Consider the following 18,939-nt stretch of genomic DNA (forward strand, 5'->3'; position numbering starts at 1 on the left):
AATAATTATAGAGGCAGTGTTTATTACAATACATTTCATTTTTCAAAATTGAGCTATCAGCTGTTAAAGTGTGTATACATTTTTTGGGGGACACCCTGTATTTATACCCTGTAGAAGATTCTTTCCTTAAACACCTTTCTGAGCACTTCTGGCTGGTGACACTCCCCCCTTATCAAGGTTAAAGGATAAAGAGATGTGAAAACTTTCCTTGGTGGAGAAGCTATCTGACGTTTCAACACAACAGGTGATAGAGTGTGACAAAGGAAGGCCAGGTGCTGTATTCTTCCAGAGTAATTATTTCATTAAAAAATCATGCTGTAGCTATGTTATTTGGTTTCAAGAATTTGGCCCACTCACCCACATAATTATAACATTCTATAGTAATATGTCATTAAATTGCTTATAAGATGCCACATGACAGTTCAGTGGATATGTAAGGAGAGGAGCAGAGCAAACATTTGTTAGGCATGCAACATCTTCCATCTGAACAGTCAGTGAATGCATTTTAAGGAAAGAATATGAAAATGTACCTAGGATTTGTTTAAATCAGGTAGGGTGAGGTGACTGCCATGAAGGAAGATGCTTTTCCTTCATCCCAATGTCACCCCAATAATGCATTGGGGTAACATTAGGATGAAGGAAGATGCACTTATATTACTTGTTTAATGTTGATAATAGTAATTCTAACAGGTGTGTTTTGGGGGGAGGGAGGGAAGAAGGGAGGGAGGGGAGGGGAGGGGAGAGGAGGGGAGGGAGGGCAGGGGAGGGGAAGGGAGGGAAGGGAAGGGAAGGGAAGGGCAGGGCAGGGCAGGGCAGGGCAGGGCAGGGGAGGGAAGGGAAGGGAAGGGAGGGGAGGGGAAGGGAGGGGAAGGGAAGGAAGCTTTGGCAGGATGGGATGGCTTAGTTGGGTGAGCATCGTCCTATACACCAAAATGCTGCAGGTTCCATTCCCAGTCAGGAAAGTTATCTAGGTTGCAGGTTTGATCTCCAGTCGGGGCACGTAGGGGGGCAAAAGAACTCTCTCACATTGACATTTCTCTCTCCCTTCCTCTCTTTGAAATCAACAAACATATCCTCAGGTGAGAAAGAGAGAGGGAGGAAGGGAGGGAAGGAACAAAGAGAGAAGCAGCCTTCATTTAGCCTTGCAAGGCCAAGTTGGAACTCTACCTCCGAAGCTGTTTAAATATTATTAAGTATTTGTTTAAACATTAAGCTGTGAAGCAAGGCTTTGGTAGTGGACCAGGAGCAAACCATCCAGGAAACAGAAACAACCATATACAGCTCCCTGATGTTTCAGGGTTTTAGGGCCACACTGAGTTTCTTTAGTTCCCTAAGGGGAAAATGTAGGAATTTCATTTAAAAAGTCACTGATTAAGGGTTACTAATGAGGACTTGGGCAATGCAACAGTGTGGGAGGCAACCAACATCCATTGGTTGCCTCTCACACGAGCCCCATACTACAAATGTCCCTAACCTATACTCATTTTACAATCAGAAAGCCTTATAATACAGGGAGGCACTGACCATTTCACTAAGCCATACATTTGCTAAGCAGAAAATAGAAATTATATTTACAGAAAGGAAGTTCTTACATTATGGCCCCAGAAGCAGAAAAAAATAAGTCACGTGGATTATTTCAACTTGAAAGAAGTTTTGACTGAATTATATGCCTTGGTTTTCTGCTTGCTTTAGCCAGTGGGAGCTTGACCACTCACGTTCTAGTGTGTAAATCATCACAGCTTAGTCCCTTTTCAAATCCATCATTCAGAGTTGGCCTCTAACCAAGTATACTGGAGGTTTCCTTTCAAGGTCTGCATATGCTTGTGTGTGCGCATCCCTAGAGCATACAACACCACACACAGGAGAGGGAGGCCTGATGTGGAATTAACTGGGTCCCATCACAAAGCAGGGATAAGCTTGGGCCTCGTCTCCTAAATCTGTTCAATGGTCACAATGAAATTACTCATCAGCCTCAGGAGTGCTGGGTGGGATTCCCACTCAGAGCCTCACACACAAGAATTCTCTAAAGGGTGGGGTAAACAGGACTACCCAATTAGTCAAGCATATTATTCACACCCAAAATTCAATGTGTGTTGTCTTACTTAACACAATGAGAAAAGACTCTTTAATTACAAGTTATACACCTGTTTCGAAAAGGATTAAAGAGATGCCAAACTCCTTTAAAGGTTAGGACAGAATGAGGTGAGGGCTAGGTAACAGGTGTGCCAGGTTCCCTACGTGCATGTCTTCCCTTTGTCTAACTAAATGGCACAGTTCCCCATCCCAGTAAAGCTTTGTCTGAAGGTGTGTCAGGAGTCAGGAGACCCAGGATCACACCCCAGGTAGTACCAGGCAGGGCTGGTCCTTAACCGTTCTGGGGCATGCTCTCTTCATCAACGGATAAAGGATGGCACTGGGTGGCTTTAAAGGTCCCTCCCTTTTCTAAAATTCTGTGATCTCTAAATGAGTGGAAAAGGGCAAGAGGTTCACAAGCAGGTACTCAAATGGGAATACTTGCTCTACTAACAGATTGCTAGAGCTGTGAAGCATTGCAGCAAAGAATGACAAGGGCTTATAACCAGGCCTGTCCCTAGGCTCTCTTCTTCTTCTTCTTCTTTTAAATATATTTCTTTATTAATATCAGAGAGGAAGGAAGAGGGAGATAGAAACATCAATGATGAGAATCACTGATCGGCTGCCTCCTGCACGCCCCCTACTGGGGATCGAGCCTGCAACCCAGTCCACAGTCCAATGCTCTATCCACTGAGCTAAACTGGCTAGGGTTCTCTTCTTCTTATAAAGACACCGGTCATATTGGATTAGGGCCCCACCCTTATAATCTCATTTAACATTAATTACCATTTTAGGCCCTATCTCCAAATAGCCACATTCGGAGGTACTGGATTTTGATGGGACACAATTTAGTCCAGTACTTGCCCTCCAAAAGTTATAGGCATAGTTAGCCCCAGTGTGTTCTAAATGCCCTGTTCTTTACAAAGCTCTCTCCCCATCTTCCTGCCCCAACGTAGCACTTTCACAATATAAATCACAGGGATGGCTGACTGGACCTACTAGTACTTTCCTTCTTCCTATTACCATCCACATTTGGTTGGATTACACAGACTTTTAAGGCTGGGAATTAAAAAGCAACTAATTGGCTTCAGGCCTAGTCTGGGCTGCTTCTAGCAATTTACCGTCACCTCTCCCATTTACCAAGCCTTCAGGGTCAACGAGGGGTTATCTATTACGTAGCAGGGCAGGGAAAAGAGAAATGTGCATCTCTGCCCAGAAATGCTTCATCATGGGTCTGTCTTCATTCCTTATAAGACACTTCCTGTGTTACAACATCTGGTATTAACAAGCCTGGACACAAGCAAGATGGAGGAGTCACTGTTCTGAAAGGTCTCCTCACTTTCATTTTCTCTGGTGGGACACCAGCCACAAACTCGTACACAGACCCGTGAGCTCTGATTGATGTTTCAGGCACTTTCAGCTCCAGATGTGTTGTTTACATATTTGTTCAGCCAGTTAAAAATAAAAATAAAAAAGCCCAAATTTTAAAGTTACTCCTCAAACCACCATCTCTCTCCTTGATGAATTTTGTTTTTTCAGATGCAGCCACAAGCAACCTTCTCCAATCCACTTATTCATTCAAAAAATATGTATCGAGTGCATTCCATGGACCAGGATTGGAAATGTAATGGTGATGGCTATATGCTTGCAGTCCAGTGAAGGAGACAAACAAGTTCTAATAAATGGTACTTATTTCACCCCTCTGTGACAGATGCAGTGCTGGGCAACTTAAATGCATGGTAAAGCATGACGGAGATCTCCACTGTACAATGAAGAAGCAAAGGCACAAAGAAGTTCAAAAAGCCAAGGTCAGACTGCTAGTCAATGGAAGAGTCGAGACCACAACCCATGCCACCTAACTCCCGGGCAGTGCCCTTCCCACTATCAGGGAATCTTTATTTTTCACTAATCTCTAACTGGAAGTTAACACTTTCTTCAATATATACAGTGTCTCCAAAACCATATACACACTTTAACATCTGGTAGCTCAATTTTGGAAATGAAATGCCTTTATCATTATTCAAAGTGTATACTAGTATATACATTTTGGGGGACACACTATAGACAACAAACCACAGCAATTATTAGCTGTACCTATGACCATCTCCAATAGAAATCATAGTTATTTTCTTTTATTACAGGTGTTATCTATATCTTGAAATATCGTTTATGCTCATTACTACTTCAAAATTATGGCAGCTATTAGATCCACTGATAGATCTTATTTAATGAATTACTTGTAAAGGCATATACATTACTGCATAATAAATTATTTTAATATTTGACAAATGTTTTGAAACTGGTTTCCTTTACAATACTGTGCCTTTTACTTTATACCGTTGAAAGTATTGTTCTGAGAAGGGGTCCTTAGTCTCCCCAGACCTGCCAAAGGGGTACACGGCACAAAAATGGGTCAGAACCCTACATTATAGCAATGGGCAGCCCATACCAATCCAGAGGCTCTGCTCACTGTGTCTTTGAGCAAGAAGCTAGGTTGGGATTTTTAGAATTAAAAGAGAAACGTAAACAAGAGGGAAAAGAAACCGCAATTCCTTTCTGTCTCCTTTGCGCCTACTCAGTTCCGCACGGGCCCTAAATGCTCTGCCCTCTGCCAGCCGCAGGGCAGCTGACTCCGGGAGCGCCCACCTGTCCCCCGCGCTGCGTCGGTGGGTAAATGTGTCCCTGCTGTGGGCAGGCGGGCTGACGTCAGCCTCTGACCGCGGAGGCCGGCACCCACCGTGCCCGGACGGTGCTGAGTGACAGTCAACAAGCGGGAGGTGCCAGAACTTCCCACACACCCGGGCGGGATCCTGCGGTTTTCACCGCCGCTAGCAGCTCAGCCCCTCCGCGCCCCCAAGGCCCCACAGTCCTGGAAGGAGCTCGAGTCCCAGGACCTGGGTTCCCGACGGGGCAGCAAAGAGCTGCTGGTACGGGGTGGGGAAAAGTGCGAGGCTCAGCCCCAGGCGCGAGAGCAGAGCTGGCCCTTCCCTGCAACCAGCCTCAGGGGTGCTTTCTGTCCCCGCCGGGGCCCCCGCCCCTGGCCCAGGGCCGGAGATCGGCCGCCCGATGCCTCTTACCCAGCGGCGAGCGGAGCCTCGGGCCACTGTGTACGGTGTTGGCGCAGCAATAGCCGCGGCTCCCTGCCCGGGCTCGTGGCCTTGGCCGGGGCCCCGCCCGACCCCGGGGCGGAGGCTGAAGGCGGGGAGAACGAGGCTCCCCCCAGGAAAGGTCCCGCCGCTGCCCCGCCCGGCGCCGCAGCCCGGGCACCGAGGCCAAGTGCAGACGGCACGGGGCTTTGTGAGCGCACAGAGGACAGAGCCCAGACTCTCGGGTCCAGCGGCCCGGGGCCGCCCTCGGGGCAAACTCGCCTCCACTCCCGGCACGCCCTGGAGGGCGGCGGCCCGGCGCCCCGCGGAGGGCACGGAGGCCACCTGTTGCTAACGCCCACCCCCACCTCGCCCGCCCGCCGGTGGCCCGGTGCTGCACCTGGGAGGGCAAAGGTGGAGGTGGGGCTGGGGGAGAGGCCCTGCGGGTTTGTGTCGGGTCCTCAGAGGCGTCCTGGCTTCTCACCTGGTTCCCGCGACGGCTCAGGAAGACCGCAGTTCCCCCACTCACTTCACACTTGGGACGACGACGGAGGCTCTGCGAAGCCCCACGGGCCAGGGCGTATTTGCCGCGGTAAGCGCAGGGGTAAGGCCCGGGTCGGTTGGCTTTCAGCCACTGCCCTCCGCACCGTGTTGCTTCCAACTTTCATGCTGGGTTGGCAAATGCCCTTTCCAGGTGGGTGCAGTGTAAGTGGTTCTCACAATACCAGACCTGACAGCTCCCCCTCCCCCCCCCCTTTTTTCCCCTAAGATATATTTTTACTTATTTTTTAGAAGGGAGAGGGATAGAGAGAATGGAGACATCATGAGAGAGAATCATCGACTGGCTGCCTTCTGCACGCCCCCTACTGGGGATGGAGCCCACAAGCCAGTCAAGTGCCCTGACCAAGATCTGAACCTGGCCTCCTGGTTCATAGGCTCACAACCACTGAGCCAAACTGGCCGGGCATAACAGCCCCTTTTAATAATACATACAGGGTGCCCCACAAGTTTTACTGCAACTTTGGATATGTTAAAAACTTGCCTCCTAAAGAGTCCTTGAAAGTATTATTTCTGTTACATTTTGTTTTGTGACTTTTGAATAATTAATTTTTAAAAAATTTTGTTACAATCAATGTTTTCTATCTTCAGTCAATGGGACGAACTGCATCTATGATAAAATCACTATGAACACTATAGCTACAAGTGCAGACTGTAGACTTTTATTGGCAACTCAGTTCCACCTGCAGGATTGCTTCTATTACATGATTTTCTGAAATGGGGAACAACTCTGGTAAAGAACTCTGAAAGAAAAGGGAACCCTCCTTCACTGCTGGTGGGCATGTAGCCTGGTACAGCCACTATGGAAAACAGTGTGGAGGCTCCTAAAAAAATTAAGACTAGAGTTACCATATGACCCAGCAACCCTTCTTCTGGTTATCTGCCTGGAAACATTTATTCACAAAGATATATGGCCAAGACATGGAGACAACCAGAGTGTCCTTCAATAGATGATTGGATAAAGAAGATATGGTACATATACTGTATACTACTCAACCACATAAAAAGATGAAACACTGCCATTTGCAATAATATGGATGGATCTTGAGAATATTGTGCTAAGCAAAATATGTCAGACAGAAAAAGTCAAGAATCATGATTTCATTCATATGTGGGATATAAAACTGAAAGCAACAAATGAACAAACAAAATAGAGAAAACTCATAGACAAAGACAACAGTATGGTGGTTATCAGAAGAAAAGGGGGTAGGGGATAGAAAAGGATAAAGGGGATCAAATACATGGTGACAGGAGATTTGACTTTGGGTGGTAAACACTGAATGCAATATATACTAGTAGATGATACAGCATAGAATTGCACATTTGAAACCTATATAATTTTATTAACTAACTAGAGGCCCTGTGCACAAAATTCATGCATGGGGAAGGGGGGTGGTCCCCTCAGCCCAGCCTGCACCCTCTCCAATCCGGGATCCCTCGGGGGATGTCTGATTTCTGGTTTAGGCCGAGGGATCCCAGATTGGAGGATAGGGCCTAAACCGGCAGTTGGACATCCCTCTCACAATCCGGGACCACTGGCTCCTAACTGCTCACCTGCCTACCTGTCTGATCACCCCTAACTGCCCCCCTTGTTGGCCTGGTTTCCCCCAACTGCCCCCCCACCCGCCAGCCTGGTCACCCCTAACTGCCCCTCCCGCTGGACTGGTTGCCCCTTACTGCTCCCCCTGCCGGCCTGGTGGCCCCCAAATGCCCCCCTCCAGCCTGGTTGCCCCTCACTGCCCCCCTCTGCCGGCCTGGTTGCCCCTCACTGCCCCCTCTGCTGGCCTGGTCACCCAACACAGCCTGCTGTTCAGTCGTTTGGTCGTCCCTCACAAACCCCCCTGCCGACCTGGTCACCCCACACAGCCTGTTCGGTTGTCCGTTAGGTTGTTTCAGTTGTGACGGTAGCTTAGGCTTTTATATGTATAGATGTCACCATAATAAGTTTAATTTAAAAGGTATTTTAATAATAATAATAATAATAATATATATATATATATCTATATATATATATATATATATATATAAATTATGGTAGAAAAAAAAAGAAGCTCTGAACAAAATGAATATAATCTTCTTTCAGTTTTACCAATAGATGAATTCCCGGAAATTTCATCCTATGCATATTTGTAATTATCTCAGCTAGAATCCAATTTATTTTACAAAAATATATATATTTTTTTCATACCTGAATGTTGTGGCAAAAGGTGGGGACACCAGGAATCATGCAGGACTCATGACGATTGTTGTATGGCACTGTCCACACAAATCAGAATGTGGCCTGACTCCTACCTCTAAACGCCATGTTTATGTTTCAATCATCTTGACAAACAGAAATGCCCCACTTCACATCCCAGTCACACAACCCTCCCCATCCCAGTTAAGAAGCCCTGGTTTACATGGGAAGACTGCAGGCAGGAGAAGATCAGAGGAGACATGCTGCTTGCCGATGGTTTGAGGCTGGTGGGTGTGGAATCAGATTCAGTTAAGTGTCCTGAGCAGATCTCACATGCTGGGGGCTCTACATGTATTCATTCTAGAACCTCACCGAAGACTCCTTCTTCTCCCCTCCAGGGACTGCTACATCAGGCAGGCAGGAAGGGGGCTGAGAGTTTACTCACTCACTCACTCACTCACGCAGTGTTCTTTCATCTAATCCCACCTGCTATGTATCAAGCAAGCCCTGTGCCTGCTGCCTGGTCATATACTGCTAACAAAATCAGACTTGGCCGCTATCCATATAGGGCTTGCAAAATTGCAAAACATGTGCTTGGGGGGATGGGAAACCAGGAGAAGCATCATTAAGCGTGGGAAGAGGAAGTGATAGGAGGAGCTGGCATTAGGAGCAACACACCCCATTTTAACAACATCCTAAAGAATGAAGAGCAAACCACCAGGGCTCTGGGAAAACACGCAAGCTAGTGAGCAGGAAGAACTAGCAACAGGAAACTGGGCAAGAATAGGGAATGAAACAGAGAAAGGGCAGGCCAGGAGGAAGAGCATGGTAAAGAGGCTGTTTTCATAGGCATGCAACTTTATTTTTTTAAGATTTTTTTTAAAATATGTTTTTATTGATTTCAGAGGGGAAGGGAGAGGGCAAGAGAGTTAGAAACATCAATGATAAGAGAGAATCATTGATTAGCTGCCTCCTGCACTCCTCCTACTGGGAATGGAGCCCACAACCCAGGCATGTGCCCTTTACCGAATTGAACCTGGGACCCTTCAGTCTGCAGGTCAACGCTCTATCCACTGAGCCAAACTAGCTAGGGCTTTTAAAACATTTTTTTTATTATTGATTTTAGAGAGAGAGGAAGGAAAGGGGAGAGAGAGAGAGAGAAACACCAATGTGAGAGAGAAACATCAATCAGCTGCCTCCTGGGGATCAAGCAGGGGAACTAGACAGGCAACCCTTCAGTGCACAGGACAATGCCCAACCAACTGAGCCACACCAGCCAGGGCGGACACACAACATTCATTAGTACCCTCTGTTTTGCCGAATCAGCAAGCCCCAACCTCATCCCTTCCCTGCAGCAAATCTTCCCTGGGTGAGTAAGTAGTTAGAGAAGTAGCTCACCCTTCCTCTCCCCCGCCCCAGCAAATCCCTCCCTAGCTCAGAAAGCAGCCCAGCCAAGGTGACGCCAGCTTCTAAGGAACTGCTGTGAGACTTGTGGGGTCCTGGGGATGAGTTCTTTCTATGTCCCTACTATAGGGACCAGGCAGCACACACAGTGTTCATCCTGCCGGACCACGCAGCGGTCTCAGAACCTCAGGGGGGGGTGGGCAGACAGAGTACAATGATCGTGTATTATGCCAGGTTTTCTCAAAGCAGTCCCCATACCTCCCAAATGTGCCGTTTTCCTCACAGCCATCCTACATACCAAATAACAAAAGCTGCTGTCAGGCAGAGTAGCTAGCGTTTCCTCATTTGTTACATAGAAGATCAAGTGGTTTTTAAGACCAGAAGCAGTAATGTATATGGAGGTGCTTCACAAACTATAAAGACTCTATCTCAATCAGGATTCTTGGTTGCAAGCAATAAACCAGATCTGGATAACTTACATAGAAGAGAGATATTAAAGGATCTCAGGGGTTCATAGAACCATTTAATGATGGAGTAATGATGGCAGGAAAAGTGGAAAGGAATCAGGACAGCTCTGAAGAATCAAAAAGCAGAAATCACACACCATCTTTTAGCAGGAAAAGCCTGGCCACCCTCAGAATACTCCCATTGCCTTCACAAATGACTCTAGGAGGCGTGACACAAATATAAATGAACTGAGAATTCAGGTCCTCGGTGGGAGTGTCCATTGATCAAGTCTATGCCAAAGGCCAGCATCATAGCTGTCAGAACAGGGAGAGAGCATACTTGACCAGGACTTGTGATAGGTATTCCCCCCAAATGGGGAAAAGGGTTGAATACTAGGCAGGCAAAACAAAAGGAAGATGACTACTGTAGACTGCATAAATATAAGAACTTACTACATATATTGTTTTTTACATACATAAGCAAGGTAGCATAATAGTGAAAACCCTCAGTTCGAGAGTAACAAAGAACTCTGATAAATAAATGTGTGTGTGTGTGTGTGTGTGTGTGTGTGTGTGTATTAAAGAGTGCTGAAAAGCAAGGGTATGGCAGGCAGACTCTCCAGATGCTGTCTCCTAGGATCTAGGATCTAGAAAAATACTGAATCTGGAATTGTCTTTTTCAGAAACTTAGTCTCAAACACAGTTTGGGGAAATTCTTTTTGCCTAAATTTCCTCATCTATAAAAAGAGATAAAATTTGTCCTCCTACCTCAAGAATATGCTTGGAAGAATAAAAACTGTATCTTTTGGGCTATAGTAACTCAGAGTATGTGTGGAACTATGAAGACCAAAGGTTATGTTTGTGTTGTACACCACCACTCTCAAAGAGAAAGTATTCATAGGCCTCAGTTAACTGCATCAGTAAAATGGGTATTTTTATAAGTACCTACCTCACAGGTTCCTTATGAAAATTAAATGAGTTAACACAGCTAAAGTGATTGGAACTATACCTGACATTGAATAAGTACTCAGGTAAATGGTAGGTAATAAATGGTAATTACTAAAGTAACTACAGTACGATAGTTATTGTTGTTATCTAATGTTCAGGCAACTGTTAAACTAGATACTGAAGAGAAAGAAGTTCCATATGGACAGGATGAGCAAGAGAGGGCTAGTATGCTACAGGTCTCAATAAGATGCACGCACTGCAGAGGATGGGAAATAAACCCTGTGAAAGGTCAGAAACAGGCCATTTCATTTGCTGTCGAGGCCTCGGAAATGTTTCCATCTAGCCAGTTAACTCTTCTTTAGCTTTTCCCTGGACTTTTCATTTTGCAATTGGTCAAAGGATTGAGCCTGATGAGGTTAAGTAGGCAGAAAACATCTAGACTTTAGAATTCTCTGGCCTATCTGAGACAGAAGAATGGCTGATTTTGTGACTTGTGAGAGCACAGAAACCACCTTGCTTCGAGGCACCAAAGATGATGTCCAGGTCGAAGTGGAAAGGTTAAGTGATCAGGAGGTTCATGAGGAAGAATCCGAGCACGTTCTGAGTGTCAGCAGACAGTGCCAGGAAGTGAACAAGTCCAAGAGGACCTTCTGATTTGTCCAGTCTTCCTCTATAGGTATAATGTCTTCTGTATTTCATGCTGCTATAATAAAGTCAGTTCAAGCATTTAAAATAAATAAAAACTTCTATCTAGCCCTTTACCTAAAAAGTTTGCTCATCCGTTTTGGATGCTAAGGAGCACACCTGTCAACAGCTGTCTACCTATTTTGACCCTAGATGCAAAACTGACACCATTAACCATCTCCACAACTTATTGGTCAAGTCCATTGACTGCCCTCCAACCTTGCCTTTTGGGTAATTATGGCCTCCTACTTCTGGCAGTTAAGAGCCACCTCCTCCCTCTATCATCCCCACAAATGCTATCAAGCTCAATTTGTAAACGGCTCTCCTTCCCTCATCCCTGGCCTTAGTGACGTTGGTGCCCCTCTCACCAGCTCATTTGGATGGCTTGGTGAATGGCGTGTCCTGTGTGCCCTCTCCTGGCACATATCCTTTGGGGGGCCTTTTGGCCTTACATAATAGAGCCTTTCCAGCATGCCCACGTCCCTCAGCCTCTTTATTCCTTCCTGTATTGTCATCGGAGTGAAGAGGAGAAAGAAGGTTGGAGAGAAGCATCCTAAACTGCAGAGTAGAGCTTCAGGGAAGACAATGGGCAGTCCTTGAGCCAAAGTGGCCCATCGGAGAAGTCCCATGTCTCCCAGGAGTAAGCCACTGGCCAGGAGCAGCATGTAGAAAGCATGTCTCGGTGCAAATGCAGACAGACCTCAGAGCATCCCAGCTGAGCCCCTCGTCGGTTCCAGTCCTGTGGTTAGAGGTGTGTGAGAGACATTCTCACAGCTATGATTGGAGCCCAGAACAAAGATGAGGCTGGGTGTGACCCAGCCTGCTTTAAATCCCGGTCTGCATCTGTAATAACCGGTCTGACCTGTAAGGTGGCACAAGGTGCCTCTCAGGACACCACCACCACTCCTGGCTAGAAGCGGGTGAGTCAGAGTAAGTGGGCTTCAGGGTGGCCTGCAGAGGGGCAAGGTGACTCATGTGGGCCTCGCCTCCTCTCTCCTTGCCATTACACTTTCGGTCCACACAGGAAAGGAGCATCTGCCCTCCTTCAGAAGCAATCTCTTCCCTGCTCCCCCATTCGGAGAGGGTAAATTTCTGAGGCCCAGGCTGTGAGGTAGTTAAGGTCAGAAACACCTCATCTGAGATGAGTGCACTGCCTGGATGCTGTCACTGCATCGAGTAGATGGACTGGAGCCATGATGAGTGAGAACAGCAGCCCATGAGCCAACACTCCTGGAGACCCCTGGGATAGACGGTGTCTCAGAATGTTGGTGCTGGAAGGGCCTTAGGGATCACCTCCTGTCAGCATGTCTACCCGGAGGGAAACTGAATTGCTTAGAGCCCTCCAGGGAGAACTGACCAGAAGCCCTCCTGGCTTTTAATCCTACTGTGCATTTCCCCCAAAGCCATAAAGGTGTAAGAGAGACAGAGCTGAGTGATAAACCGAAGACCCAAAAATGCAGGCCCAGCATGGCACTATCAAAGATCGCTTTCTTCAGGTGCTTACAGTGGTGCTGAAATGTCTCAAAACAGCCGTAATAGGAACGTCCTGGCCGTTCTGGATTTGCCCATTTCTCCCAGCAGCTTGGCCTCTCTGCTGTCTACTCCAGCGTCAGCATCATCTCACGGGAAGAATCCTGAGCCGATCTCACTCAGTTCCAGCCTCACTGTTGCTTCCTTCTACCAGAGCGGCGTGGAACTTCCCTGTCAGTCCAGGAAAATCAAGAGTTCTGGGCATTCTTCCCATTAGGCTCTCTCCTAACAGGACACTCATGTCTCTTTCCACTTCGGTTCTTCCAATATTATCAGGTTAGAAGATGAAGTGGTCTATCCATATAGTTCCCTATCATTGGTACAGTTTTATCAAAATATTCGAAGTAAAGCTCCTGAGGTCTATCTCTATCTCTGTTTCTAGTGTCTCCAGCCTAAGAAAATTCTCTAAGAAGGTGGTACTTTGGGTTTTTTCCACAGTAAAATCCTAGCTCCACCACTTGAATTGTATGACCTGGGAAGTTACTCAGACTTAGCGTGTCCTCATCTGTAAATGTGCTCACCTGTAAAATGGTGATGAGACTATGGTGTTATGGTGATAACCTCCCACGGCTGCTGTTACAAGATAACCTATGTACAGCACCTAGCATGAAACAGATGCTCAACACAGCTGGGGATCTGAATCTTAGGCTTGGGAATGAGCTAGAAGTAGATCTGAGGTTAGAAATCCAGCCAGAGATGAAAATACTCTAAGCAATTAGACAAAACAAGGGGGAAAACCCAGCAACCAATGAGAACAGGTATATGGTTGACAGGAAGACTGCACCTGGGCACTGGTCACTGCTATTTCCTTCTTTGAATTCCTGGATTAGCAGGCATGGAAATGAACTCCTAAGTAGCATCCTTATTATTAATTTAGGTAATGCATATTAAAACACTGAGCCTGGCCAGTGTGGCTCAGTGGCTGAGCATCAACCTATAAACCAGGAGGTCATGGCTCGATTCCCAGTCAGGGCACATGCCCTGGTTGGGGGCTGGATCCCCAGTAGGGGACGTGCAGGAGGCAGCCAATCAGTGATTCTCTCATCATTGATGTTTCTATCTCTCTCTCTCACCTTCTCCCTTCCTCTCTGAAATCAATAAAAATATATTTAATTTTTTTTTAAAATACCTTATTTAAAAAAAAAACTTTGAAAAACAGAACAGCCCTAGCTGGTTTGGCTCAGTAGACAGAGTGTCAGCCTGCAGACCAAAGAGTCCTGGGTTTGATTTGGGTCAAGGGCATGTACCTCGATTTCAGGCTCCTTCCCAGCCTGGGCCCTGGTCAGGGCGTGTGCAGGAGGCAACCAATCAATGTGTTTCTCTCACATCGACATTTCTCTCTGTCTTTCCCTCTCTCTTCCACTCTCTCTGAAAATTAATGGAAAAATATCCTCAGATGAAGATTTAAAAAAAATAAAAACAACATGCTAGAGGAGCCTAAAAAACAATAATAATGTTAGATGCTTATATTTATAATAAATAGAGATTTGTTAAGGTTATCTCATAAATGGGGGAAGGGAGATGGAAGGGTAGTGTGAAATATTTGTGGAAAACAGGACTCTTATCCCAGTAATTAAATCCTGAAATCTTAAGAACCTAAGAAAAGCCCACCACCAGGTGGCACAGAGCCTTATACAGGAAAATTGCTCAGGATCCGGCATCTTGAGGGTCCTGAAGAAGTAGAAGTTGTCCCATTTCAGCATGGATCCCTCTTTCTGCCCACTAACACTCAGATGTTCTTCTGTGTGTCTTCTCACGTCTCCTTTGTTTGTTTATTTATTTATTTATTTATTTATTTATTTATTTATTTTTTATTTTATTGATTTCAGAGAGGAAGGGAGAGGGGTAGAGAGATAGAAACATCAATGATGCGAGAGAATCATTGATCTTCTGCCTCCTGCACACCCCACACTGGAGATCAAGCCCGAAACCTGGGCATGTGTCCAGACAGGGAATCGAACTGTGACTTTCCGTTCATAGGTCAATGCTCAACCACTGAGCCATGCCGGCCGAGCTGACTGAGTATTCCAATTCATATTCCCAAGACAGTAGGTAACTAAGCCAATGAGATTCCCTATAGTCCTCATCTAGGCAAAGTTTTTCCTGCCAGGCTAATTTTTTACCAATTAGACCAGACGTATGGCCCAGTGCCCAACCCATATCCTATCAGCTAAGACCGAATGTGGAGGGTCAGGTGAATACTAAAATCACACAACTCCTAGGGCCTTTGCCCACAGCAAAATCTTTGGCCTGTAACATTTTTCTTAGAACATGGCTGATGGTGATAGATTACATGATTGGAGAAGAAAAAATAAGTAAAAATTAAAAACATCAAGCCCAACATCAAACTGAAAGACTCAAAACATCCGTAAAATGTCATTTTAAACCTTATCAAACGTTCCACACAAATCACTTTCAAACATCTCACTGTTTAAACAAAAGTTCGGACCATACAGAAAACCCTGACTTACCTAAAAACTATATATAGTAGTTGAAAACGCTTAGGCCAAACTACATCAAACTGATTAAATCAGTATCAGAATCTGTAGACCTGCGGGAGCAGAGAGTACCACAAGATGGCAGCATTGTCCCACCTACGTTTTCTAGGGTTGTGTGCTCATCTTTTGCACCTGCTCTAAAACTGCCAACTCTTCCTTGAAGCTACAGCATTTTTAAGAGGCCTGAACAGCCCCTAGCTGATAGAGAAGGTGTAAATCTTAACAGTAGGGGTGTCATCTATTTTTTTTAAGTCCAGTATGCTCGTTATCTCTAAGTTCACTTCATTCCCAAGATCTTGGGACTGGCTGTCATTATTTTTTTAGCCTATCTGAATATGTAATTAGGCAACGAAGCAGTGGCTTGGATTATCCAAGAATTACAAGCTCCCAAGCCGTATTTGAATTGCAGGAGTTTAATCTTTCTATTGTAATATTCCTTATTTAGCATTTATGTAATCTAGTTTTTTATTTTAACTATTTTTAATATCCGTATATCTCTCTCCTACTAGATTCAATTTGATCTCAACTGTGATGGTTAATTTTATGTGACAACCTGGCTAGACCATGGTACCTACATATTTGGTCAAATACCACTCAAGACATTTCTTTTTAGATGAGACTAACATTTAAATCAGTAGACTTTCAGTCAAGATTACCCTCCATAGTGTGGATAGACCTCAACCAATCAAATGAAAGCCTTAAAAGAAATAGACAGAAGTCCCCTGAGGAAGAGGGAATTCTGCCCCCAGACTGCCTTTGAACTCTTCCCTGGGGATCCAGCCTGTCCTGAAGATTTTGGAATTGTCAGCCCCCACAATCATGTGAGCCAATTGCTTCTCTCTCTCTCTCTCTCTCTCTCTCTCTCTCTCTCTCTCTCTCTCTCTCTCTCACACACACACACACACACACACACACACACACACACACTGTTAGTTCTGTTTCTCTGGAGAACCTTGATTAATACACCAACAACAGGCCAGGCACTACTGCATTATGGAATAGTAAGATGATTAATAAATATCCTTGATCTTAAATGCTAAGGCAAATGTAATATTAAGTACCATGAGAACACAAGAAAAAAGAACTTTGGGAGGTGGTTTGGAAAACCATAAAGAAGTGACAATGGGGTTGCAAAAAATGATTAGGTGTCCAACAGGCAGACATTACAGGATGACGGGTCCCGAGCAGTGGAAGCCCTGGGAGAAAAAATACACGTGCACAAAGGGGCAAAATAAGTACCCCCCTCCCAATGTGGATGTGACTTCAAGATACTGTGATATAACACCCAACATTTTTTAAGTTTTTACTATTTTGTTAAGGGCTTTTATATGGATACCAAAACACCTCAAAACTCTGTGAAGCCAGAAACACTTATCCCCAACTTTACAGTTTGGGAAACTAAAGTACACAGGGTTTAACCAAGTCCAAGGCCCCAAATCAAACAGGAATATAAACCAGCAGTCTGACTTCAGAGTCCACAATCCTAACCACAGTATTCCTAACGCCGAATATACTATAACATTTTAAATTTTATGATCAAAGCAGAGTCCAGGAACCCTCAAGTCTATATACATGTTTTTGTTGCTTAGTATTCCCTACACAAAGTGTTCATTACACTTTTGACCAAAAAGATTTCCAAAGTCCTAAAGAAAGTCAAGCCTACCCAGGAGTGAGCAGCACCCACACATGCTGTGATTTTCAGCCCCATTCTTATCCAGATTTGAGCACTGCAGGCCCCCTGAAGTGCATTCGAAATGTATTTATGTTCTAAACCAGAAATAAAGTGTCAGTAGGGGGCAGCCTTACCCTAAAAATAGATGAATTTCATTAACTTACTGTTCTTTACAGGCCTTTAGATCTCCTTTATTCAGGGTACACAATAGATACATTACTTTCCCTTCTACCTGTCTTGGCCTTTCCTTTTCTCTTTCTCGGTTACCACCCCCATTCCACCACAAATTTTACCTATCTTCTCTGATGGCCCTGCCTTCACATTGTGTTTCTTTGGAAATTTTGCTTTTCATGTTTTTGGGGTTTTTTTAAATCCTCAACTGAGGATATTTTCCCATCAATTTTTAGAGAGAGTGGAAGAGAGAGGGAAAGATAGAAATATCGACATGAGAGAAACACATCGATTGGTTGCCTCCTGCACGCGCCTCAACCAGGGTCCTGGCCAGGGAGGAGCCTGCAACTGAGGTATGTGCCCTTAACCGGAATCAAACCCAGGACCCTTCGGTCCACAGGCCAACCCTCTATCCACTGAGCCAAACTGGCTAGGGCTGCTTTTCTTATTTTTTTAAACTAGTCAGTCATAACTGTCTCCTTTGACTACTTCCTTCACTCTCTAGGTTTGAAAATAGACCTAGTCTCACCCTAATGGCCTTAGACAGGCAAAAAACTAAAACAGTATGAATAAGCTAGCAACAGAACAAATCTCAAATATCTGAATAATTAGTACAAAAATATCTGAACAAATATACAATATAGAAACTATCTTATCCAAATGGGAAACCTAGAACTTTTTAAAAAATATATTTTCATTGATTTCAGAGAGGGAGAGGAAGGGGTAGAAACATTAATGATGATATAGAATCATTGATTGGCTGCATCCTGCACGCCCCACTCTGGGGATTGAGCCCACAACCCGAGTATGTGCCCTGACCAGGAATCGAACCGTGACCCCCTGGTTCATAGGTTGATGACCAACCACTGAACTAATTTGGCTGGGCAAATAACTTTTTAAAATATGTGCACAGTGAGGTTTGAAGATTTAATCACTGAATCCTTGTTTCAGAGGAAATCATATACAGGGTGTCCAAAAAAATGTATATACAGTTTAACAACTGATAGCTCAATTTTGAAAATGAAATGTATTTTAATAAACACTGCCTTTATAAGTATTCAAAATGTGTGTATACATTTTTTGAGAATACACACACACACACACACACACACACACACACACACACACGGCACGGGGGGTGGGGAGGAAGGGGAGGTAATGTGTCCCTCAGCCCAGCCTGCACCCTCTCCAATCTGGGACCCCTCGAGGGATGTCCTACTGCCTGTTTAGACCCGACCCCGGAAACGGGCAGTCGGACATCCCTCTCACAATCCAGGATGGCTGGCTCCCAAACGCTCACCTGCCTGCCAGCCTGATTGCCCCCTAACCATTCCCCTGACAGCCTGATCGACGCCTAACTGCTCCCCTGCCGGCCTGATTGCCCCTAACTGCCCTCCCCTGCAGGCCTGGTCACCCCCAACTGCCCTCCCCTGCTGGCCTGATCTCCCCCAACTGCCCTCCCCTGCTGGCCTGATCCCCCCCAACTGCCCTCCCCTGCTGGCCTGATCCCTGCCAACTGCCCTCCCCTGCTGGCCTGGTCACGCCCAACTGCCCTCCCCTGTAGGCCCTATCCCCCCCAACTTCCCTCCCGTGCAGGCCTGGTATACCCCAACTGCCTCAACTGCCTTCCCCTGCAGGCCTGGGTCCCTCCCAATTGCCCTCCCCTGCTGACCTGATCACCCACAACTGCCCT

At 45.7% G+C, this 18,939-nt stretch overlaps 1 protein-coding gene across 3 annotated transcripts in view; it reads right to left on the reverse strand.

Moving 5' to 3' along the window:
• Positions 1–18,939, reverse strand: part of SQOR (sulfide quinone oxidoreductase) — a 71,494-nt gene that overhangs the window by 46,479 nt on the left and 6,076 nt on the right. Inside the window, exon 1 of one of the 3 annotated variants that reach the window (XM_054716259.1) lies at positions 5,644–5,708. The exons of 1 other annotated variant lie outside the window; for it this stretch is intronic. The gene's annotated coding sequence lies outside the window, so the exon portion shown is untranslated. Of the gene's footprint in view, positions 1–5,150; positions 5,313–5,643; positions 5,709–18,939 lie in introns of those variants that run through there. One more of the 3 variants, XM_008143102.3, reaches the window with a different exon arrangement.

The sequence above is a fragment of the Eptesicus fuscus genome, chromosome 5 (genome assembly GCF_027574615.1).
Source record: "Eptesicus fuscus isolate TK198812 chromosome 5, DD_ASM_mEF_20220401, whole genome shotgun sequence".
Lineage (NCBI taxonomy): Eukaryota > Metazoa > Chordata > Mammalia > Chiroptera > Vespertilionidae > Eptesicus > Eptesicus fuscus.